The sequence below is a fragment of the Lygodium microphyllum genome, chromosome 5 (genome assembly GCF_053477565.2).
Source record: "Lygodium microphyllum isolate KBCC chromosome 5, Lygodium_microphyllum_v1.1.10, whole genome shotgun sequence".
Classification (NCBI taxonomy): Eukaryota; Viridiplantae; Streptophyta; class Polypodiopsida; order Schizaeales; family Lygodiaceae; genus Lygodium; species Lygodium microphyllum.
The window spans coordinates 129,838,737-129,865,399 of record NC_141139.1 but is presented as its reverse complement, the minus strand read 5'-3'; positions in this window follow the sequence as shown (position 1 = coordinate 129,865,399).

Sequence of the window (26,663 nt, the reverse complement as noted above, 5' to 3'; positions counted from 1 at the left end):
AGATCACCAAGTGGGATACAACTCTTGCAGAGGCAGTATGGATTGGACATGCTGTCCAAATATGGGATGACAGGCTGTAAGCCTATTTCAGTTCCTTTGGAGCAGAATGTGAAGCTGAGCACAGATGCAGGTGAGCTTCTAGAAGACCTTACTATGTACAGACGCATAGTAGGAAGTTTGATTTATATGACTATTACCAGGCCAGATTTGAGCTATGCTGTTGGATTGGTAAGTCAATTTATGCAGGCTCCAAGGAAACCACATTTGGATGCGGCTAGACGCATACTCAGGTATGTGAAGTCCACATTGCAGTATGTACTATTTTATGAGACTGGGGTTCAGATACAGTTGCATGGATACACTGATGCTGATTGGGCTGGTAGTATTTCTGCTAGACGATCTACCAGTGGATATGTGTTCTCTTTTGGGAGTGGTGCAGTCACTTGGAGCAGCAAGAAACAGCCTACAGTTGCCTTGTTGAGCACAGAGGCTGAGTACAGGGGTGCAGCAATGGCTGCATGTGAGGTAGCTTGGTTGCATAAGCTACTTTATGATATGCATCAGTCTACAGATGGACCAGTTGTCATTTATTGTGATAACATGAGTAGTATACACTTGGCAAATAACCCAGTCTATCATGCTAGAACAAAGCACATTGAGGTGCATTATCACTATGTGCGAGAGAGGGTTTTACTAGGTCTTATTGATCTAGTTTATGTCAGCACAGAGGATCAAGTAGCTGACATATTCACGAAGACATTGGGCGCAGAGAAGCTGCGCAAGTTCAGAGACCTGCTTGGTGTGCAGGAATTGGGATTGAGCTCGAGGGGGAGTGTTGAGATATCGAGCTCCACTCGTGATACGCCAGGGTGACCGTTGTGTATTTATGTCACCGACTTGTCAGTTGCAGACGCGGTTGGTACACCGCCCATGAATAATAGCTACATGATAGCTATCCTTATCTACTCTAGTTCGTGGCTTAGTTGGTATGCCACCTTAGTTAGTTGAGTTTGGTTTGAGACCCATATATAGGGTTCTTCTATTTCTTTGTACTAGAGTTCTTTTGGCTTACACAACTAAGAAGAGGAAAACTATTTTCAGCCTCCACCATTGTATGTATTCCCCCATTATGCAAGCAAGAAAGCTTCAAGTGAGACTCCTTCCTTCTCTCCCACAATCTTGACATAGACTAGAAACATCATCTAGTTCTACATCTATAGTTAGCCCTTAGATGGAAATTCTAGTGGGAGTTTGGATGATGATCTTGATATTCCTTCTGTTAGGACACAAGACATTTAGAGAGCATACAGTAATGTAAAGGCTCCACTAAGCAATCCCATGGTGCGCAAGTCTAGCAAGGTCAGATACCCTATTAAAAGATTTGGTTTTGAAGGTTATGCAACTCATGATTTTGCTTTGATAGTGAAGGTAGTTGAGGATGTTGAGCCCACTTGTTTTGAGAATGTTATTGGTCATACTCATTGGGATGCAGGATGAGATGGCTGCATTAGAAGACAATAAGACTTGGGATTTGGTATCCTTGCCTAAGTGTGAGAAAGCTATTGACTATAAGTGGGTTTATAAAATCAAGCATAATCCAGATATGGTTTGATTAGCATGTATAAGGCTAGGCTAGTTGCAAAAGGCTATGCTCAAACATATAGTAAAGATTATGAAGAGACATTCAGTCCAGTTGCTAGGATGGAAACTAAAAGATGCGTGATTGCTTTGGCAGTAGCCAAAGGTTGGAGTTTGTGGAAAATGGATGTTAAGAATGCCTTCTTGCATGGTGAATTTCAAGAAGAGGTTTATATGGAACAACTAATAGGTTATGAGGATTTAGAGGATCCCACATATGTGTTTAGGTTAAAGAAGGTGCTGTATGGGATGAAGCAAGCACCTAGAGCATGGTTTGACAAGATTGGAGAGTATCTTGTCAGTATTGGATTGTTAATCAATTTACATGAGAAAGGGAGATCTAGGTTTGGTCATCATAGTCATCTACGTGGATGACTTGATTACTACAAGTAACAGTGACAATGGAATTATTGAATTTAATGACTTTTTGAAGAAAAAGTTTGAGATGAAGGATTTGGGTGAGCTGAGATACCTTTTTGGTATTGAGGTGATCAAATGTGATGATGGTATATGGCTATCCCAAAGATAATATGTCTTGGATATGTTATCCAAGTATGGTTTGGTAGCATGTCAACCTATCTGGAGCAAAATTTGAAGTTGAGTGCTAATGATGGGGATGCGATAGAAGACCCTACTATGTTTAGGAGGATAGTACTATAGAGTCTGATTTACATGACTATCACAAGGCTAGACTTGAGCTATGCTATTGGCCTTGTCAACCAATTTACGTAGATGCTTAGAAAGCCTCATTTGGATGCAGTTAGATGCATATTGAGGTATATGAAGTCCACTTTACATTATGGATTTTTTAATGAGGCAAGTAAGGATATTTAGGTATTTGGATATACAAATATAGATTGGCCTGGTGGCATGTCAAATGATAGAATATCTATTTGTGGATTCACATTTTTCCCTTCATAACACAACAGTTACATGGAGCAACAAAAAGCAATGTACAATTGCTTCATCGAGCACAAAGGTTGAGAATAGAGGTGTTGCTATGGCAACATGTAAGGTGGTATGGCTACAAAAGTTATTGGGTGATTTGGATGTGCAGGGGGGATGGTTAGATGGTCTAAGTTTCATTCGTTGTGACAATATAAATAGCATACAACTAGCTAGGAACCTAGTGTTCCATGCTAGGACAAAACACATTGAGGTACACTACCACTTTGTGAGACAGAAGGTACTTGCAAGAGAGGTTGACTTGGTATATATCAACACACATGATCAGATAGTTGATATTTTCACAAAGGCATTGGGTGTAGAGAAGCTTCAAAAGTTTCAAAGCTTACTTGGAGTTGTACATATATAGTTGAGCTTGAATGAGAGTGTTGAGATGGCAAGCTCAACACGTGTGGACATTGATGATGGTCTGACTAGCTAGATAGGTCCCCATGTCTACACTTAGCATGTTGATGGCCATTATGATCCTCACATGGCCACTAGCCTATCACTTATTATATTTAGCTTGTTAGACCTACCTACATTTGGCATAATTTTAGCACCAGTTAATTAGTATAGTCAGTTATGCACTGTTTGACTTAGCACGCTACTTTCCTTTATGTTGTATCTTATCTATACTTTGTATACATTGTATTGTGTGTGGAAAAAGAAGATGAAATCAACAAGAAAATATTTTTTCTTCCATCTCTCTTCTTGTACCATTGAGTGAGCTTCCTCTTATGTGTATGGTGTGTGTTTGGTGGAGAAACCCAAACAATTCCCCCTACCACACAATTCTTAATAACTTTAACTCACCTCAAGATCAACCCTACTTAACATGTGACCCTCCTTTTGGTCTCCAGCCTTTGCATGTTTTTCAACCACTCAATATTGTGGTTGATCATTTGGAAAATAAATTCAATTCCTTTGAAATAGAATGGCCACTTGAATTTGTTGCCATATTCACTACTTAACAAGTTGTTTACAATGATCAATTTAGGCCTTAACACTATATTAGAGAATTCTGAAATCTCCCAAGTTCCACTCTCAAATTAGAAATGAAGATTTTATGATGTGGCTAAATCTTACTCTCTTTTTTGAAGATGAAACTTGGTACTATCATTTATATAGTATCTAGAATAAGTGTCACCTTCAAAGAAGGGATAATAATTTGATCATGTGACCAAATATTGACCATCTTATAAATTCCCAAAGTCCCTCATACTAGTGTTCCTTGGTTGATGATGAGATGATACAAGTTGCTTTTAGATGGCATCCCACTTGGGAAGAGAGTGAACACGTCTACCACAAAAGCCTCTTGGTTCATGATGAATATGCTAAAATCCTTCCTCAGAAGCAATTGCAATCATGTCAACTTATTCCCTCGTATGATTCTCTGACCAAACTCCAAAACCAATCGACTTTTGATGAACTTGAGCAAAATCAGAAATCCTCAAGTTCATTCTTATAGAAAATGGTTTTTTCATTGGCTTGAGATTGCTTGCAATGGTAGTCATCTTATGACAATGGTTAAGCAATGTCGTACAGTCAATATGCTTCAATATGATCCAACCTACTAGGAGACTAATTCATTGCATTCTATCATCTTGTCTTGGCATTTGGACTTTCCACAAAAGTTGAAATATCACCCATTACTTGATACCACTGTGACTAAAGAGGAGTTACACATTGTCAGTTACTTTGTAGGACCATCCTTACTTGATGATGTGATTATTTGCATTTATGGAATAGCTATAAAATCAACTAACATGGATGATTTTGTTGAGTTGGAGTGCAATCCAAATTTCTATGATTGGTAGATCCCAAAAACTACAAAATATTGACCCTTATACATAACTAACATTTTTTTCATTAGATATATTTTTCTTTTGTTCCATTGACAAGAGCCAAAGACCCTTTGGCATTTAAGACAACGCTATATCTTCTTTGGGTATAAGATCAAGGTATGAGATCACATCTTTTTCTCATGATAAAATGGTGAAATACAATTTAAAATTTTGTAATTCTTTATATCTTTTGACTTTGCATCAGCTACATGGTATTCTCAAGATTTCACCAAGTGAATGCACACAAATAATAGATGGCAGAGCAATGCAATAAACTTCATGTTTCAATCCAACATAATCAATAATAGACTCTTTCTTTAAAGACTCCAAGATATGGCAACATCACAACAACTAGATTATCTGAGAGACTCTCACAAAGACAAAGACATCTAAGCACCATCAATACCAACATCACAATTTCTTCATCCATAACATACATTGAATTCAATTTCAATGGTCATCTACTTCTAAAGAAGAGTTACAAATTGCTTCATTAGCAAACACACAAATCTTCAACACATGCATGGATACACTCTAGTATAAAGCTGCATGCTTTGAGATAGGGAAAGACTAAAAAAAATATAAAAAAAGATAAAAAGGAGAGAACATGAAAAAGAAAAGAAAAAAAGGAAAGAAAAAAAAGAGAAAAGGAAAAAAAAATAAAATAGAGAAACAGCTCCATGATTAGTTAGGTGCACTCACATTTCATTGCATCTAGAGGTCCTCAAGTTGGATGTGTCTAGTGGCTTGAATTGGCTTGCTCCATCTCTAACCGCCTAGCTCTTTTTCCATATTTTCCCATTTTACCTTGGTCACATCAAGGTTAGGACATGCTTAGGGGGTCTCGGATTGCCTTGGTTAAAAACCTGTCTCCTTGAGTCATTTCTATTTTTTCCATTTTACTTCATTTATCCTAGTGCTACTTAACTTCAAAGCAAGAATGAAAAGTTACTCCATGTAAAAAGAGACTAGTTTCATCCACTACCCCTTGTGTTCATTCTATGGAAAACCATGTGCCTTAAGTGCTTATTGGATTGGAGTCCACCTCTTGTCCCACTTCCTCAATGTTGTCTCTCCTCCAATAACTTTATTTTGGGTCCTCAATGTTTTTGCCATTTTACAAACATTACATGTTTGAGGTCTCGACCTCCCACCATCTAAGAGAGTGAATACTCTTGGCCACCATAGCTTGAGGTGCATACCATGTTGGAGACACTCATCATTTGATTCTCAGTCAACATTGGTAATATCATTTCATGCCTAGCCACCTTGGCTATGGTTTCTTAGCATTTATGTCTATTTCTTGTATTTTCAATTTAATGGTTTGTTGTGGGAATGAGCTTCTTTACATTGGTATCAGATCATGGACTTTGATCCATGGGAAGAGTCATTTTCATGGAGAATCTAATCACAACATGGTTACAGGGTGACAAGGAGCCAAAAATTTAGTCACACGGGTCTACACAATTCAAACCATGACTAGTGGGAGTTTTCTATAGCAAGATGGGACCAAATTGATGGATCTTAAAGAAGGCAGGAGGGAGAAATGGCAGCTTCAAGGTCATTTTAGCAGCTCATGGTCCATTTGAGGATCATTTTGGGGGTTCTTGATCCTAACTATGGTCTAACCATGGATTAGTGGGGCTGAACCCTAGATTACTTTTTGGAACAAGCCTTTTTCCTCTTTCTCAAGCTTTCTTCTTCAAGCTGCCATGGAGGAAATTACTCATCTCTCTCTCCCATTGTTTATATCATCTATGCAACCTATATAGATCAAATTAGACATCCTAAGCTTGAGATTAAACACCTATATGCTTGGATTTAGTGAAGTATCCAATCACGTGGTTGAAAAAGCATGCTAGCAGCATTTTGTGCCAATTTCCCAGCACTTGAAACTACCATTTCATCAAACATTTGAAGATTGGAGGCTACAAGATCTTCCACAAGGTTATTTGCATCACAAAGGTGATGTAGAAGGCATCAATGGCATTCTTCCTTCTCTTCCCTTCAAGATTGAAGCTCTCTTCAAACCCTAGCCATGGCTGAAATTGGATAGCATGAAGAATCCTTCAATTTCTTCAAAGATTTGGCCTCTTCTTGACTTCTTCTAGCTTCCTAATAGCAAGGGCAAGCATCTACATCAAGCATTGGGACCAACATTGAGCAAACATTGGAGCTTTCAAGCAAGATTGAAGCATTTTCTTCATCTCAGATTGGGAAAACTAGGGCAACCATCAATCTTCATCAAATCTTGCTTCACTGAGACTTCAATTCATGGGCTTTTGTTGTCTACAACCCTAGTAAGGTTCAATTGAGGGTATTTCTTAAAGATTGGGCTTACATTGAAGATTTTCTTCAAGATCGAAGGCATTTTCAGCCTCTTGAACATGGCAATGTCTAAAAATTCATGGAATCCTTGATTCTAACAAGAATTTACACTCTTCAAAGTTCAAAGGATCTTCTCCAACAAGCTATTGTAGACTTCTATCAAATCATTGACTTCTTTTGATTGCATTGGAGCAATCTTATTGATTGGGAGTTGAAGATTACATGGGAGCAATCATATTGGATAAATCTTTCTTGAAGTTAGTCATATGATCTGAAATCTTGGTCTATTGATAGTGGTTTATGCTGAATGTTGATTGGTTGGATTCATCTACTACTCTTCATCAACATTAAAGAGGTAATTCTATTGTTTTTAGCTTAATCTCTTTTTTCATCCAATTTTTGAACCAGTCCCTTTGTTCATAAGAGAGATTGAGTGTAATAGAACCTCTTAATTTCCATTGAAGGTCATGTAGAATTCAGCCTAGGACTGATTATGATTGCTTGATGAATTTCTTTCCTGCCCATTCAAATATTGATGCTTAATTGATTGCATAAAGTTACTCATTGCCTACTTAACTTGGATTTTTGTTAGATGATTGAACATTGATGCTATAGGAATGAAATAATGATGAAAATGGTAAGTTGAAATATTGTAAAAGCAGTGAGTCACTACAAAAGGGTAATGCCCTATCCATAGCCCTTTTAATTTAGTCATTTCCCAATATCCACTTGCATTTCATTAAAGAATTTAAAGGTTTTTTCAATCAATGCATAGCATCCTTGTTTGATTAGCCATTAGAATGTACTTGCCATATTGGTTCTTGCAAGGAAAAAGTGGATGCCATGCAAGTTGGGAAGACAAAAGAGAGGTGACCCTCCCTTCCCGATTAAGACCCTGAAGGGGTGCACAACCTGACTTGAGGTGGAACTTTGCTCACCCCTCTTGTCTTGTAGCCCATGCAATTTTCAAATTTAGGTGCATGTATATTCCCCATTATCAGAGATTAGCACTAGTACAACATTTATTTTCCATATTCAGGATTCCATAAGTGGTTGAAGGTCTATTGGAAAGGGTGCAGGGAATCTCCTATTTTCACGGTACCTACAAGTGTTGGACATAGTTTTTTTTTTCCGATCAAATAGCATGCATATACCAATCTACAGGTTATTCTTGAGTCCTACAGGTGCTCCATAACCCTCTTCTAGTTGCTACAATGGTTTACAAGGGTTCCCTCCACTCAGGGTATTCCTACAGGGTCAAACAAGGTACTTACAGGTGGTGGACAGGGTGCAGGAAACTCCTGTTCAGACTTGAAGATTCAATCACAAAAAATTCTATCTTGATCCAAATTGAGAAATTCATAGCTATATTTTAAGAGGGAATCCTAAGCTTTGATTTGAATAAAAAAAATTTGGTAACCTAATATCGGGAGCTCAAGTTATTGTAGATTTTCTGACACTAGGTATGATGAGACAACACTCAGATAGTATATAGGGGGACACTATTTGATATTGTTCCACTCAAAGTATCCAACCCAAGTGCATATATTTTGAAACATACTATATCCCCATATAATAAGCTTCCCATAGAGCTATTAATCATTGGTATTGGTGCCATATTCTGAGAGAAACAAGGGATTAAGTGACAAATTGTCTACTACTACATCATTGTCTCCTAATGGCTAGGAATAAGAAGAAAGATCCCATTACTGAGGCATGGAATGCTGGTGTTGGGACTTTCAAGAGGATAAAAATTACACAAATGAATCCCATAATATTGATCAGATATATGAATAATCAATCATTGGGATTGCTTACAACATACATCAAGGGCATCATGACATACATGAAAAGCATGCAAGGAATGATTACCTTTTACTATCAAAAGAGTTGGGACATGTCAATGAAGTCCTTTCTAAGGATTTGAAGACTTTGAATGAAGGCTTAACACATATGAATCAAGGTTTTTTGCAAGGGATGGCACAAGTAAATCAAGGAATCTCTGATCTACAGCAAAGCAACAAATATTTATTCCAAGAACTTATCTCAGCCGCCATAAAGAAAATTGGAAGCAAGCCACAAAGGGAACCTCAAACTATTGAAGACTCCCATGCAATTCCCTTTGTTGGTAATCCTTCCCATCCAAGCAAAGAGAAGTCTTAGCCAGTTATGCACACTTTTGAAAGGGGAGAACCATCTAGAGCGAGGGGCAACCATCATCCTTCACAAATTCATGGCATTCATACCCTAAAGCCTCAGTTTAGTAGCCCAAAAGATAATCATAGACATGAAGGGGAACAAGAAAACACTCGATGGGATAATGATTATCATGGATGTGACCCCTTCTACAAGATTTTTTATCATCAGTCCTCAAATGCACAAAAAGGAAATACAGTCAACAATCAAGTTCATGAAGGTGGAAGGCATGATGAGCAAAGATTAGCTCATGACATCCCAAACCAAGAGCATGTTACAAATGGAAAACCTTCATCTCATGGTTTTGGGCCACCTAATTTTAGGCAAAATTCATGGAACAAAGATTCATGGAGATAACATTCTCATGGGCAGCCATCTTATAATGAAAAAGAATATAAAGAAAAGATCAATACCACTAATTTCCAAGGAGATAATGCTTCACCTTCTGAATGGGAGGAGTGGATCAATAAGCTTGAGTTGTACTTCACCCTTTATCCTAGAAGTGAAGAAGCCAATATTTATTTTTTGGCTCTTCATCTTGAAGGTTAGGCCTGGTGGCGTTACATGCACAAGATTGGGCAAAACTTTGACTCTTGGGAGGAGTTCAAGCAAGCAATGATTGATGCCTTTGTGTCTCCTTTGGAAAAATAAAGGCTTCAAAGAAGATGGTATGCATGTGCTCAAAGAGGAATGTCCGTTAGAGACTATTGCAACACCTACTTAAATCTCTCCATCTATGTTGAAGGCATTTTAGATTTTGCTAAGCTGAATAAATACATTTTTGGTCTTGACCCTGCCCTATCATCAGAGGTAGGAGCTCAACAACCAAAAACATTACATGAGGCCATACAATTGGCTGAAAGATATTCTTTGAAGTACAAGAGAGATGTAGGAAATTTCCAGCAAAGGAGTATGGACAATAATATTTCCAATCAATCTACAAAGTATGGGCAAGTTTTCAGCCAATCAAGGGACTCTTTTAGGCAAGAAAAGAGAGATTATAACAGTCAAAACAGTTATAGTAGCAAAGTGCCAACATTTCCCATTATTTATGCCTCTAAACAGGATGGAATTTTTTTATAGAAACAGGGGAAAACTTTAAAAAATGTGACTGAGGCAAGAGGTACCTTTTCATGAGCTAAAAATGCTCCTAAACAACCCCAAAACAGTTCTAACATCAACTTCCTTCCCCATGACAAGCTTAGAGAATTGCATGCCAAAAGGATTATGCTTCACATGTGGGAAGAAGTGGTCACAAGATCATAAGCTGAAGTGTAAAGCTAAAAACTCAAAAATCAACATGGTGATCACTCAAGATGTGAAAGTTGAAGAAGAAGTTCAAGAGGGGAATTTACTGCATGTTGATGAATACCCAACAGTTGAAGAGATTCATAAAGAAGAGCATGCCGCCAATGAAGAATTTTATGATCCCATGGATGGATTTCCATTTGATCCAGTTGGTACTAATGATTCTCATGCTTCCTTGGGTACCATCTCACATGATGCATGGACTAGTTGCAAAGGGGAAAATACACTTAGACTCAAAGGTTTCATTAATGGCAAGGTTGCACATATTTTAGTGGATACGGGCAGCACTCATAGCTTTGTCAAGACCAAATCTTTGAATGGGCTGAAGTTGTTACCCATTGATATGGATTCTTCCTTGCGGATACAAGTTGTCAATGGTGCATATGAGTTTGGTAAAGAAGTGTGTCCATGTACTTCAATCATGTTATCGCCCTCTTGCACAATAAATGTAGACATGATCACTTTGGATATGGGGCCTATTGACATTGTCATTGGATGTAATTGGCTGAAAACACTTGGAAAATTCACCTTAGACTTGGAGCAAATGCAAATGGGATTTAATTGGAAAGGATAGCACATAGAGTTGAAAGGCAAAGACCACAAATAAATAGAACTCATCTCCATGAAGAAATTGAGAAAAGAAATCAATGCCAAGTCATGCATCTTCACTCTTTTGCTTGCAAAAGTAGATGAAGGGCAATCAACAAATCAACCATCTTCTTCAATGAAAAGGGATCCAAGATTGGAAGAGCTATTGGAGGAATATAAGGATTTATTTCAGCCACCATTATCTTTACCCACCAAATCGAGAGGTTGACCATCCTATTGATTTGTTGCCTAACACAAAGCCCATCAACAAACCTCCCTATCACTTGTCCAAGTTTGAAAGGGAAGAAGTGGAGCGATAAGTCAAATAATTGTTGCAAATGGGTTTAATTCAGTAAAGTCAATTAGCATTTGCCTCTCCCATGCTCTTAGTAAAAAAGAATGATGGATCATTTTGTATGTGTATTGATTATCGGGATTTGAATAAGTCAAGGGTCAAGAATAGGTATCCTATTCCCCAAATTGATGATTTTGGATAAGCTTAAAGATGCAAATGTCTTTACCAAACTAGATCTTCGACGGGTTATTATCAAATTGGAATGAAGGAAGGAGATGAGTTCAAAATAGCCTTTAGGACTGAAAGAGGGTTATACCACTTCTTGGTTATGCCATTTGGGCTTTCTGATGCAGTCACTACTTTTCAAGCCATCATGAATAAAATATTGCATCCCTTCTTGTTCAAAACAGTCCTTGTTTTCTTTGATGACATCTTAATCTATAGCAAATCCAAGGATAAACATTTGAAGCATATCTGAGAGGTATTTGACACATTACGAAGACACACACTCTTTGCCAAGATAAAAAAACGTTCTTTCATGGAAAACAAAGTTGAATACTTAGGTCATGTTGTGGGAGAGCAAGGCATTAGAGTGCACCCCAATAAGGTAAAATGTGTTAAAGAATGGCTTACTCCTATGAATGCAACCTATTTGAGAGGATTCCTTGGGTTATCATCCTTCTATAGGAGGTTCATCAAGAATTATGCTCATGTGGCGGCTCCATTGATGGATAGACTAAAAATGAGGATTTCTTTTGGGACTCCATTGCCGATCAAAGTTTTAATGAGCTGAAATCTCTTCTAATTTCAACATCCATGCTTGTATGCTCGGATTTCTCTAAGGAGTAAATCATGTGTGCGAATGCTAGTGGAAGAGGAATTGGGAATGTTTTATGTCAAGATCATGGAGTCATAGATTATGAGAGTTGAAATCTTGATGACAAGGAGCGTCAATTACATGTTTATGAGCAAGAGATGCTAGCAATATTGCATGCTATCAAAAAGTAGCATCATTACATCTATGGCAGCCATTTCAAGGTCAAAAACGATCATCGTGTACTGAAATACTTCCTTTCACAACTAAATTTTTATCCCAAGCAATGAAGATGGTTAGCTAATCTTCAAGGATATGACTTTGAGATATCTTATATGGTTGAAAAAGGCAATGTGGTGGCAGATGCCTTATTAAGAATGTGGACATGTTCTATCTCTACTATTTCAACCATGCATAAGGATTGGATCCATGACATCCAAGAAGAGTATTTGCTTGATGAGCAAGTATCAAAGATAATGAAGGAATTTCAGCAAGGTAAAGGATAAGAGTATCGCAATTTCAAATGGCACAAGGGTCTTTTATGGTATCATGGTAGAGTCTACTTGACACCACAATCTTCTTTTAAAGACCGAATCTTGCATGAGATGCACTCTTCACATTTAGCAGGACACCATGGATTGTTCAAAAAATTTGATAATATCCATAAGAGTTTCTATTGGAAGGGTATTTGGAGGGATGTTAAGGATTATGTTATGCAATGTCTTCCGTGTCAACAAAATAAAGACTCCTCTCTTCTACTTGGTGGTTGACTCCAGCCACTTCCTATTCCTCAAGGCAATTGGATTGATATTACAATGGATTTTATTGTGGGATTACCTACAACAAAGCTGGGTGGAATAGCATTTATGTGGTGGTGGATTGGTTAACTAAATTAGCTCATTTCATCCCTACCAAGGCTCAATTTACAACAAAGCAAGTGGCTGAACAATTCATGGAATGTATTTTAAAGCTTCATGGTATACCATTGAAAATAGTATCCGATCATGATACTAAATTCATGGGAAGTTTTTGGAGGAGTTTGTTCACTTCTATGGGAATAATTTTGACTCCTATCATGGCATATCATCCCCAAACCGATGGCCAAATGGAGTGTGTCAATAAATGGATGGAAGTTTATCTTTGTCATTTTTGCCATGACACTCAAGCTTTGTGGGATCATTGGCTACATCTTGCTGAATTCTGTTATAATAACACTCATCATATGAGCATTGGCATGTCGCCATTTGAAGTTCTTTATGGATACAAAGTGCAAATACCTTCAGCTCTTTTTCCTGAAGACATGAATCCACAAGCCAAGACTGAAGTTGAGAAAATGGAAGCTCTTTTACATCAATGCAAGGAAAACATTAGGAAGGCACAAGATGTTATGAAGGCTTATGCTAATGAAGAGAGGAGACCTTTGGAGTTTGAAGAAGGAGATTGGGTATTTCTCAAAGTGCCTAAATCTAGGTATGCTTCTCTTAAAGGTGGTCATAATAAGTTGGCTCATTGTTACTATGGACCTTATCAAATTCTCAAACGAGTTGGTGAGCTTGCATACAAGCTTGATTTGCCTTCTTCAACAAGGATTCATTCTACCTTCCATGTTTCCCAACTTAAGAAGTATGTGGGACCAACCATAAAGGTTCTAGAGGATTTACCTTCCATAGATGAAGATGGTCTCATCATTTATGAGCTTGAAAAGATTCTTGGCAAAAGAGAAAAGGTTTAAGGAACCGTTCACTGCTGGAGTACCTTATTAAATCGCAAGGTTTGCCCATGGAGGAGTCTACTTGGAAACCATCATCATACCTTGATTCTTTTCCATGGCTTTTTCATAAAACAGAGTAATATTTGAATAGGCCAGCTTGTTGTATTAAATTTTGGTCATAAAATAATTGCTCTACAATCATCAAAATTGGATTTTTATGGCATGGTTGGATACTAGGGATTGTCCTCTACATTTCTATAGCTCATACATGGTGATTGGACATTTCTTCTTCAAATTATGGCCATTCTTGTGCAATAGTCTGTTTTGGATAGTTTCCAGCAGTATATTCAAATTTCATACTTGTACTTCATTAACATATGAGATCTTCTTCAGCTTGGAGTTTCATTTCAGCATGGATTCATCACTTACAAAGCTATCCTTGTAATCTTTCCTAGTAAATTGTCACAATTCCAGCTTTGAGGACAAAGCTCTTTTAGGTTGGGATGGTTTGTAATAAAGCATAAATGCCTTAGTCTAGGGTAGGCTAGGGTTAAGTATAAAGGTGGAGATGTAACATGTGAAGTATCTTTTTGATATTTCACAAACATTGCATGTTTGAGGTCTCAACCTCCCACTATCTAAGAGGGTGAATACTCTTGGTCGCCATAGCTTAGGGTGCATACCATGATGTAGCCACTCATCATTTGATTCTCATTCAACATTGGTAATATCATTTCATGCCTAGCCACCTTGGCTATGGTTTCTTGGAATTTTATGTCTATTTCTTGTATTTTCAGTTTAATGGATTGCTGTGGGAATTATCTTATTTACAAAAATCTCATTGTTGAGTATTGAAATGACTTGTTTTTTGGCTGATTTTTGTTGTTTTTGAGAGCTGAATGGTTGATTTTATGAGATGATTGATTGGTTTGGAAGTGGTTTGAGAGTGTTTTGGATGATATTGATTGTGTTTTGGAAGTTCATGATGTTTATTAGTAGAGATGTGAGGTTCTGATTGGTTCTGTATAGCTTCTGTTTTGATCTGTTTTGTTCTGATTGTCTTCTATAAGGAGGGATGGAGTATTGATTGATGAAGATTGAGATATTGTGAAAGCTTATTGAATGGTTTGTGAGAGTTTGGAATGGTTTGAGTATGAGTTATGTGGTTTTGATGACCTTCTGTAACCTTTTGTAGGTCTTCTGTAGAGCCTCTGTTTCTGTTCTGCTCTGTTCTGTACTGTAGTTGTTCTGGTACTGTTCTGTAGACTGTTTTGTATGCTTCTGTATGTGTTCTATTGGATGAGAGTGTAGCTTGGGAAAGTTTTCTAGCCTTGGAAAGAGGTGAATACAAGTGCAAAAGAGCTGAAAGAAGTGAAAAAAGTAGCTGGTGAAGACTCAAGTGAAGACTAGAGTGAAGTGATAGTAGTGAGCTATGAAAGGACACTGTAGTGGCTTTGGTGACTCTTCATATCAGGCATACCTCTTGGGAGGGATATCCACGACCTAAGAAGGATTATTGAGAGTGAGTTTTAGAGATTTTAGTGAGGATATGATGTATTATTGATGGAGAGAGAGAGAGAGAGTCAGAGATAGCCAATTCTACAAAAACAGAGTGATTGTATGTGAGAGATTGAGAGAGAAGACTATGAAGATATTGAAGATGAATACTATGTGATGTATTTCCACTCAAAGATGGTGTATTCCTTTGCTTTCTTTGTTATGTGATGGATTTTGTGAAGATATTGAAGAATATGGTTGATTCTATCAAATCCGTGGGAGATCTACATGATGATGTATGAAGATTTGTTGTGCCTGGTGTTCTTTTCTTCATTGTGATCATATGAAACATAATAAAAAAGCTTGTTGATGTTACAAGATATATTTTCTTGCAAGAGAATTCCCTTTTCCTTGGTGTTCCTCTTGGGGCTCCATGTTTTTGGTGCGCAGCCAGGGAAACTTGCCATCAACAAGCACCAGAAGAGGCTGAAAATGAAGGAATTGGCATTGCCAAGAAGAGAAGAATTCAATGGATGTTTGTAAAGTTCCTTCTTCCACTGAAGAGTTGGAATTTCTCATAATCAGAGCCACTTTCCACAAGAAGTCCATTCCACAATGGCAGAAACACATCACCATCATGATGCATGCTCTATGTGGTGGACAGTTTCCTCTTCTTGTTGAAGCAGCAGAAACTTGCATCTTGGTGGCAAACTGTTTGGGAACAAACTGAAGAGCAGAAACAGAGAGAATGACCATACATGGAAGATTTGGCATTCATTGAGAAGTTTCTAGACATCATTAAGTGGGAGATTGTGAAGAAGCTTCAGGAGTCTTGGTCTGTGGAGGTTCACAAAGACAAGAAGAAAAAGAGTTGGAATTTGTTCGTGGATGCTCAACAGCAAGATACATGGGATGCTTGGTGCACTGATAACCTTCTGTTCATTCAATTAGCAACCCACTGGAAGTTGGTAGAAAGAGTGTTTTTTACAACATACACTGTTGAAACCATCAGAAGCTGGCATTACTATGATGATGGCACCACTACAATGCTTAGACGTATGCATTTTGACACCTTCAGAACCGAATACCTTCCTCTGTGCAGTGGCATGAAAGCAGAATTCAGAGACGTTGAAAAGGAAGAAGTAGAAGAAATGTTGGCAAGACAGTCCTCCAGAGACTGAAGCCTTCTGTTAACCATCTGTGGAGCACTAACAACATAGTGGAGCCAACCCCCTGATGAATGATGCAATAAAGAGGTAAGCATTAGAACGAGTCCAGAGGTACGTGAGAAGAGAGAAAGCAAAAATCAAAGCTGAGAACGAGCTCGCACCAGAAGCCGCCTTTGACGCCCTTGTGGAACTCTTTATAGAAGCCCCAATGGCACATCAAGCCCTTCCTCCTCCTGCTGGAGGTCCACTTCCAAGCCAGATCCGTCCTGGAAATATTGATGACAGGCCAGCGAATGTAGTTCCATTGCCAGTTTTTAAGGGAGAGTACAATGAAGACCCTGATCTTCATGTAGCAGAGTTTATGGTAGCATGTGTGGCTAACAATGCCAGAACCCCTGAGCATTGGTTAGCAATATTCCCCGCCACTTTCAAGGGCGCGGCGTTTCAGTGGTATGAGAGACAAGCAGCAGGAACTTTTGGCACATGGGATGACCTGAAGTTGGCCTTCCTCACTAAATTCAGGCGTGAAGGTTTTGAAGAGCAGATGCGAGAGGAATTTATGAGCCTAAGTCAGTCCTCTGGAGAAAGAGTAGAAGCTTATGTCTCACGAATGGAATCCATCCTGAAGAGATGGACTAACCATAATCTAGATGATGGTATTCAGAAGGGGGTGTTTCTCAGAGGATTACAACCAGAAGTTCATAAGTTTGTGGAGCTGCAAAGACCAGCCACACTGCAAGCTGCAACAGAAGGTGCAAGACTGTACGATGAAGTGGAAGCTAGATTGGCAATGAATTCAGGAAGAGGAGTCCTATCTCCTCTGATGCCAGGAATGATGTACCCACCAAATGCAGTCCCAGGGACTGTCCCCTACCCTTACCCACAGATGCCCTCAGTATCACAGTACAGTGCACCAAATCCATAGTGGCCACAATCCATGCCTCAAATGATGGTTTAACCACAATAACAATGGTCCCAACCAATTTCCTCAATGCCAAATCAACAGCAACAGTGGAACCCTACCAACTGGAGCCAACAGCCAACAGTTCAAATAGGAGCTTTGAATCAGAATCAGAGCAGAGACCCCTCTGCACCAGCCCAACCTATTTATGCAATGATTACAGAGACTCCTCAAAACCCTACTGCTAGTACCTCAGGAGGAGAAAGCTTGAAGGATTACTTATCCAACCCAGTTGCAAACATAAAAAAGGAGTTGATGGATGTGATTACAGAGCAGCTACAGATGCTGAAAGTGAATACCGCTAGCATATCCAATGTTGCAGGAGCAGGAAGAGATATAATGCGATCAAATACTTGGTGTGGTAAGTGTCATCAAGCAGGCCATTTAGCCACTGAATGTACACGAAAACCAACCATCCCTAGAGCCTTCTGTTCCTACTGTTTGCGGAAGAACCATACAAAGGACATTTGCTCTCTGAAGGAGATGCATGATAGGAGAAGAAAGGAAGAAGATGCAAGATTCAACTTGCTGGAATCCAAAATGACAACACAGGATATTGGACCCAAGCCTAGAGAGTTTGGTCCTAATTTCGGACCCAGAAGATTTCCTTCTCACAGTTACAGAGGAAGACAGTTTGGCGGTGGTCAGAGATCAGAAGTGGAGTGTTACGATGCGGAGAAAAGGGACACATTTTGTCCAAATCCCAGAAGGTCACTGGATTACAAGCCCTTATGCAGTCGATGCAAAGGAGAAGGCCACACTGCAAAAGACTGTCCAAGCCCAGCCCCAGTGAAAAACAATGCTACTGATAGTCCGGCCAAGGCCCAAGAGCCTACCTCCAATTTAGTAGAATTGGAAGTTGCTGCCATCACACGTGCAAACAAGAAGGAACCACCTGTCCAGAAAAAAAATAACCCTCCTGCCAGAACAGTGAAGTTCAATCTTCCACCAGAAGGACAGAACATAACAGAGCCTGACAGTGCCGTACAGAGCACTACAGTGCCACAAAGAGTTACAGAGACAGTTCCAGAGACAGGACCCGAGGTCCAGGAGACAGAGGAGGCGAAGGTGCCGCAAGTGGCAGAAGAAGTTCCCATAATTCATCTATTGAAAGAAAGAGGGAAAATGAAAATGGGTGTTTCCCCATTCCCTAACCGATTAGAGAAGCCAGTGGATCCTATTAAGGAATACGATCTAGTTAGAGATCTAGATACCTTTAAACCAAACCTTACATTCCGACAATTATTGATGTTGTCTCCCAGTTGCCGAAAAAGGTTCAAAAGTATACTAACAAGAAGACGTGGCTTAAGGATTGCTCCCTCAACAGCAACAAAGTCCAACAAAGCTTCAGAGACTGTAAAAGAAGTGGATGTGGCTAACACCTTCCTAGATCCGGGTACCCCAGAGACTGGCATGTGGATAGAAGGCTGCTTCATTGCAAATGCACTGATTGATGGAGGTTCATCAGTGAACATTATAACGGATGTGACAATGAAGGATCTCGTCCTACAAGGTGTGCAACCAATCCAATGGCTCATCAGATTGGCGAATCAGAGCAGAATCAAGCCTTTGGGTATTCTCCCATATGTGAAGACTACAGTGGCTGGAAAAGATTATTGGCTAACCTATCTGGTGGTGAAGCCAAACTCTTATGGCACATCCTATCCTCTGTTACTGGGCAGACCATGGCTTTTTGAAGCCAGAGCAAGGACGGATTGGTTCAAAGGAACCTTGACCTTGGGTAGAGGACCCAACAAAGTGGTGCTGAAGCTATATGGTTCTCAAAAAGGACATGGATCCACCTCCTTGGAATTATCTTCTGACTCCCCTAATGAGGCTACAGATGGAACATCAGCAGACGAAGATGCTGTCAAACAAATCCTTCCCAAGAAAACAGTGGCACGTTCCTTAACAGTGGATACTGTAAGCCGACTTCCAAAAGATGCAAAGCCATTATCAATGGGTGAATACTTCCTGCCTGAACCAGGAACGATTTCCGAAATCACTTCTGACAGTGAGATAGAAGCATGGATGTACTGCTCTCCCTATTACATGGCTATAGTAGAGACAGAGACAGAAGCAGAAACAGAAGCAGAAGCAGAGATAGAAGCAGACGCAGAAGCAGAAGCAAAAGCAGAGATAGAGACAGAGACAGAGACAGAGACAGAAGAGGATGGAGATGATATGGACGAAGAAGGTTATGAAAGTGAGCTAGAAGAATCTATCCCACGCGAAGCGAATATATATGACGAAGAAGTTCCAAAAGCATCAGAAGCAGATGAGCTCATGCTATGGGATAGAATGGCAATGGTACCATTTGGTCTGGTAAATGGATCTTCTCATATGGAAAATCTTTATAAGACATGGGTTAAGAAGAACAAGCCATCTTTCAGCAGTGGTTCATGCCGTCCTAACCCATCTTTGCCAAGAAAAGATGATGATGATGCACCGTGCCAACAAGCACCAGTCCCACAAACCCAACAGGAATCAGAGGGTCCCTGTTATGTGCCGTTTCTGGATGTGTCATCAGAAGATGAGTCTTCCAGCCAAGAGGTAACTAATATTGAAACCAAACCCGAAACGGCTCTAATCCCATTCCAACATCTCAAGGAGAAAATTAAGTCTCCACCAAAAGAAGAAGTTGGTTGTAGTGGGCCATCAGAAGAGGACACCACTCCCTTGAAGGAGTCGGATCTGTACCCAGAAGCTGTCCGCGGGACCTTCATCCGTGAAGTAGAAGGTGAAAGGCAGTTAACTTTTGTGGATGTAGATGGCACTGAACGCCACTTGAAGGTGGGTAGCAGTCTCCCAGAAGAGGAGTTGTCAACTTTGTACAACTTGTTGAAAGAGAATTTGGACGTGTTTGCGTGGTCCTACAAAGACCTAAAGGGGATTGATCCCACAATATGTCAGCATCATATTGACTTGGAGCCTGATGCCAAGCCAGTACGGCAACGACAGAGGCGAATGAACCCGAATTATTCCACATTGGTGAAAGCAGAGCTGTTGAAGCTTCTGGAAGCCGAGTTCATCTATCCAGTGGCAAATAGTGAATGGGTCTCACCCATTATGGTCGTACCCAAGAAGAATGGAAAGCTTCGTATATGTGTGGATTTTTGCAAGCTCAATTCCAAGACCAAGAAGGATCACTTTTCTATCCCTTTCACAGACCAACTGTTGGACACAGTGGCAGGACATGAGCTTTATTCCCTTCTGGATGGATTCAACGAATATAACCAAGTCCAAATTGCAGAAGAAGACCAATCCAAAATAACCTTCACCATAGAATGGGGGACCTACGCTTACCAAGTGATGCTGTTTGGGCTCTGCAATGCCCCTGCTACTTTCCAGCGAGTCATGATGGCTGCATTTCAAAATCATTTGCACGACTTTACTGAGGTATATTTGGATGACTTCTGTGTCTATAGTTTGATCCGTGAACACTGGGGACACCTGGAACAATGCTTTGACCGATGCCGGGAGTATGGGATTTCCCTCAACCCCAACAAATGCATCTTCGAGGTCTCTTATGGAGTTCTGTTGGGCCACATTGTCTCTGCACAAGGGATATCAATAGACCCTGCAAAGATCGAAAAGATCGCAGCTTTGACAGCACCCACCAACCTCAAACAGTTGAGGGGATTCTTAGGCCATGTGGGTTACTACAGAAGGTTCATAGCCCATTTTGCAACAAAGGCAACCTCCTTGCACAAGCTTCTGAGGAAAGATGCAGAGTTTACTTGGATGGAAGAATGTGACAAAGCCTTCAACACTCTAAAGTAATGTCTAATTGAGGCACCCATTCTGCAACCTCCTGATTGGACGAAGGAGTTCCATGTACATACTGATGCCTCAATTGAAGGCTTAGGCGCAGTTCTATGCCAAAAGGGTTCCTTGAAGTTGGATCAGCCGATCTATTATGCAAGTGAAAAAGTCACTGATAGGGAACGGAACTATACAGTGACAGAGCTTGAGTGCTTGGCAATGGTGTTTGCCCTAGAAAAGTTCCGCCACTACCTCCTATCCACCCACTTTAAGTTGTATGTGGATCATGAGGCCCTATCCTTCCTCATGAACAAAGCAGATGTGAAAGGACGAATGATGAGATGACTCCTTCTATTCCAGGAGTTCGACTTTGAGGTGATTACTAAGCCTGATCGTTCCCATGTTCTGGCTGATCATCTGTCGCGTATCCCACAAACTGCAGACGAGGAGCAGGATGATCCAGACCTCCCTGATGCTTCCCTATTCCTGGTAGAAACTGTAACTCCCTGGTATGCAGACATTGCCAATCTGCGGGCAACCCAACAATATCCTCTTGGTATCTCTAATCGGGAAAGGAAGAAGCTTATGCTAGAATCAGCCCCCTACACCCTATTAGGCAATGCACTGTATAAGAAAGGCAAAGATGAAGTGCTCAGAAGATGTGTTGCAGGAGATGAGATTGGGATTGTTTTGAAGGCTTGCCATGACGAGCCATGTGGAGGCCACTTTGCAGGAGAAGCCACAGCCAGGAAGGCTTTGCCTAGCAGGATATTGGTGGCCTACCATCCATAAGGATGCCTATGATTACTGTAAAAGATGTGATGCTTGTCAGCGAATGGGGAAACCCACCAAGACAAGTGCCATGCCACTGCAACCTATCCTTCCCCTGAAGCCGTTTGAGAAGTGGGGCATCGACTTAGAGGTCCAATCGATCCTCCCACCAGAAGGAAACAGAACCGATACATCCTGGTATGTATGGATTATGTTACAAAGTGGTGTGAAGCTAAAGCCCTAAAGCGGGACGATGGTAACAGCATGGCCCTGTTCATGTACGAGAATATCATCACCCATTTTGGCAATCCCTTAGAGCTGGTAAGTGACAGAGGCACTCATTTCATTAATAAAGTCATGGAAGAGTTGACAGAGTTGTATAAGATCTGCCATCGCAAGTCCACTCCTTATTACCCCAGAGCCAACGGCCAAGTCGAAGTCACCAATCGCATCCTCTGCTCGATTCTGACAAGAACGATTGCCGCACATCGTCGTGATTGGGATGATCGACTTACAGAGGCCCTTTGGGCGTACAGAACCTCCCATAAAGCAGCAACAGGACAGACACCCTTCCAGTTGGTGTATGGTAGAGAAGCTGTTTTCCCTGTTGAAATGGAATTACCCTCTTTGAGAGTGGCTATCAAAGAGCGTTTGGGGGACGATGATTCACTACAACGCCGTCTCCTGCACCTGGAATGTTTGGACAAAACTCGCAGGATGGCTCTACAGTGCATGGAAGCCACGCAAGCTCGACGCAAGGCTTACCATGACAGCTTCATCAAGCACAAGGAGTTCAAAGAAGGTGATTTGGTCCTAGCCTATGATTCCCGATTTGGCAAGTTTCCTGGCAAGCTCCAATAGCGGTGGATGGGCCCATATAAGGTACTTGCCGTCAACCCTAATGGCTCTGTCCAAGTGCAGACTGTTGATGTCTCTGATGATCCCTTCCTGATCAATGGATATCGCCTGAAGAAGTACTTCCCTCCTTGGGGATCTTGACAATTATGGTCACCTGATCCTTTCCCTCGTTGGCGTGGCACTGTACTTCTTATGATGCTACTTCTGATAGCCGTTCTTCAGCCACTCCTGATGAGGTGGACACAACCCTCTGTCACCTCAACCCTACCTTCCAGCCTTGATCTCTTATTCTCTATTTTCCACCAGCGACAGTGGCGAGGTGGGTTCTGACAAATGGTATTTCTACCATTCCCTTGCTTAATTCGAAAAATAAAAAAAATATATACATATCGATCATGGGAGAAAAGGACTTAGGTCCCTGTCATGCCGACCTATTCTTCGGGAAAAAGTGGAAACACCCTCGGGAATAGGGGAAACAAAGAAAAAAAAAACAAAATTGTTATGGGAGAAAAGGAAGAAATTCATTGTCATAGCAGGTCTCGTTCCAAGAAAAGGTGGCACACACCCTTGGGCGGGAAGCTGGCTATGGAAAAGGTGGCAACACCCAGCAGTCCAGAAAGTGGATTCATCACTTGAAATTTCCAGGATCCAATTCCGAAGCTACCTCCCTTGGTACGCTGTGTCCTGGGTTTCTCTGCAGAGCGTCTAACTGTCCTCTAGCAGACGCCATGTCCTATCCAACACAACGTTCGATTTGATGGCTACCTCCCTGGGTACGCCTCTTCAACAACGGACGACGCGATCTTCATTGACAAACAATCGAGTGACGTGAGCTTTCATCCTAACCGGATGGGAAAGTGAGTATGGGTTGCCCTCTGTAACTATCAACAGAGAGTGAGACAGAGGGTGGGCCGAGAGACCAGTCTTTTCCCTTCAAATCAAATGAGAGGTGAGTAGTGTGAATGAAGTGTTGCATGCAGGGGATGGGCCTCTCAATGCACAAAGCACAATTTGTTTCTGTGCATTGCACTATAAGGCTCCCTGGCCTTCCTTCTCGCACCATATGCCAGCACAGGGCGGGATGCACAATTGCACCATCAAATGCGCACAAGGCATACAACATTTGGACAAAGTGACTGTGAGGATTACATCAATGGGTTTCAAGACATGGTTGCCCTCCTGTATCTATCAAGCGAGCGTGAGACAGAGGGTGGGTTGAGTGTGACTGGAGTTTCTTCAATCAATTACCGAGAGGTGAGATTGAGGGAAGTTACGACACTTGGAGTTAGGTATGTTCCCGTTTCCCTATGCACCCACGGGATGGGTCTTTGCCGTCAACACAGGACACGTCACCTTGTTTTGTACACTACACTGTAAGGCTCCCTTGCCTTCCTCCTTGCACTTATGCCAGACGGGTTGGACGCACTAATGCACCATCAACTGTGTACCCTGGCATACTCCTGCACCATTCCCCCTTGTCGATTCCTAAACCGGGTACGAGATATGGGTTTCAATCATTCTTCCTCGAGTGATCTTAGTTATGGGGCGAGTGACAGTTCTTTCATTCCATTTGAGTGACTGTGAGTTGAGTGCAATATCCCTTGCCATCGATGAATTTCCTGCGATTCCTTCAATCAGCTACCTCCCTAGAAACTGCTGCGTGGTCCCTTCCATGACGGACGTGTGCCGAGAAGATGCCTTGGTACCTCCAGTAGTCGACAACGACATAGGATGTGCCATTGACAATCAACCGTGATCCTCCACAAAATGGGCCAAGTTTTTCTAACCCTACAACTTTTGTTTCTCCGCAACGGTCATGTTTTAAGTGTGGGGACGTTAGTGGATGGTCTATGGCATGGTCCTAGGTCCCTGTTGCTCGGTTAACCCTATCTGTTAAGGTCTTAAGTGTGGAGACGCGTCCCTGCGCGTCTACATTGCATACCCTTTTGCATATGCCTCAACCTGCTCATGCATGTATGCCATGACTTGATTTTACCCTAATGGGGTCCCTTCCCACCCATTTGTTCCTTTTTCACCCACCCTTGGGACTGTTCCCTTGTAGTTTTCCTTCATTCCCTGATTTTGAAGTCATGCCATGTGAACGCACCCTACGTTCACCGAAGTCCAAATCCAACCTTATAGCCATGTTCCTTCCTCTGAATTGACCATTTTTCCTTTTTACCTACCCTTGTTCCGGTGCACGATTTTCGAGTTATTAATTTTTGCAGCATTTTACGCTAATTAGTCGGTTTTCCATATGAACGCGCTTTTCTTGCTTCGAAACTGTGATCTGACGTCATAGCCCTGACAACCACTTTTCCTCTGACATTTTTCCTTTTTACTCCGAGTCATTCCGATACACACTTTGTCCAATATTAATTTTCCGGTTTTTTAAGACTTTTTTGTGTATCTTTTTGACATTTTTCCATGTGAACCTGCCCTGTTTGCATCGGAATTCCAATTTGATTTGACAGCCATGTTCCCCGTGCCTTCCCCCACCTTTTTCCTTTTTCCTCCACCCTTTTTTGACTTTTGGATTTTTACTTATTAATTTTTAAATGAGTTTTCGAGCGTATTTTTGGAGTTTTTTTGCATGTGAACCCCTCCTGCTTCCACCGGAACTGCGGTTTAACATGATAACCCTATGCCATTCCTTCGTGTGGAGATTTTTCCTTCTTACTGCATCTCATTCCGGCGAACGGTTTGTCCGATATTAATTTCCGATCCTATTTTGGGTTTTTCCCACGTGAACGCATCTTATCTCAGTCGGACCTATGTTTTGATGTGATAGGATTGTCGGGCACATCTTTCTGCGCATTTTTTCTTTTTCTTGCACCTCGTTCCGATGCACGGATTTTCTTATATTAATTTTTAATTGCGTTTTTGGACCCATTTTTTTGTGTTTTTTGCACGTGACCGCCCTTTACCCTCCCGGAACCTCCGTTGCATATTTTTCCTGTCTTCCCCCTGTCGTCCTGTCCACTTTTTGTTTTTACGCCATTTCGTTTTGACGTCCGGCTTGGGAGTTATTAATTTTTCTTTACTTTTTATGTGTTGTTACGCGCCCCGTCCCGCGCGAACGTGCCCTTTTTCGATTTTACGCGTTTTAACGCGCCTCGGTCGCATCCACGTGCTTCGTCCCCATATCCGGGCGCCCTTTCACTCCCGTCACGGTAAATTTTTTTACACCCGCCCCGCGCACGTGTGCGGGACGGGGGGTACGCCTCCTTTGTGGGCCTCCCGCCCACTAACCCTTACCCCATCCCCTATGGGCACCCCCCATGGGCCCTGCCCCTTCCTTTACCCTCCCCACCTTCTCTCTCCCCGACCCCTCCCCATCCCAACTACCTCCTCTCCCTCTCTCCCTGTCCCGCGGCTCCTTCTGCGTACCTACCTCCATCCCTCCATCTCCACCCTCCCTACCTCCATCTCCACCTCCTCCTCTTCCCCTCTCTTTCCCTTCCTCTTCTCTTCCTTCTTCTCCCTTCTTCCTCTCCCGCCCTGTACTTCCTCCCCTCTCCTTCCCCTCCTTCCTCTCCCTCTTGCCCTCGTCCTCCCTCCCCGGCCTGCCTTTCAGCGGCCGCCTTGTGGCCCGGGCAGCCTCGCCAGTAGGCCGCCCTATGGCCCGCAACAGCGCCCTAGCCCGCCGCCCTGCGTGCACCGTCGGAGCCGCCCTACACCTCGTCGTCGGTCGCCATCGCAGCCGCCGCCCGGGCTCGTGCTCCAGGCCGAGCCGCTGTCGCCCATGTCGCAGTGCCGGTTGCCTGGCAGCTCGCCCCACACCGTCGTGCAGCGCCTACGTCGCCCGGGCCACCTCACCAGTCGGCCACCCTGTGGACCTCAACGCCGCCTGCGCCTCCTGCCGCCACGCCTGCTCCAGCCGCCGCAACCACGTCAGCCGCCTTCCCGCCTTTCCCCTCCCACTTCAAACCCTTCCCACCCCCATTTCAAACCTAACCCCCCCACTAAACC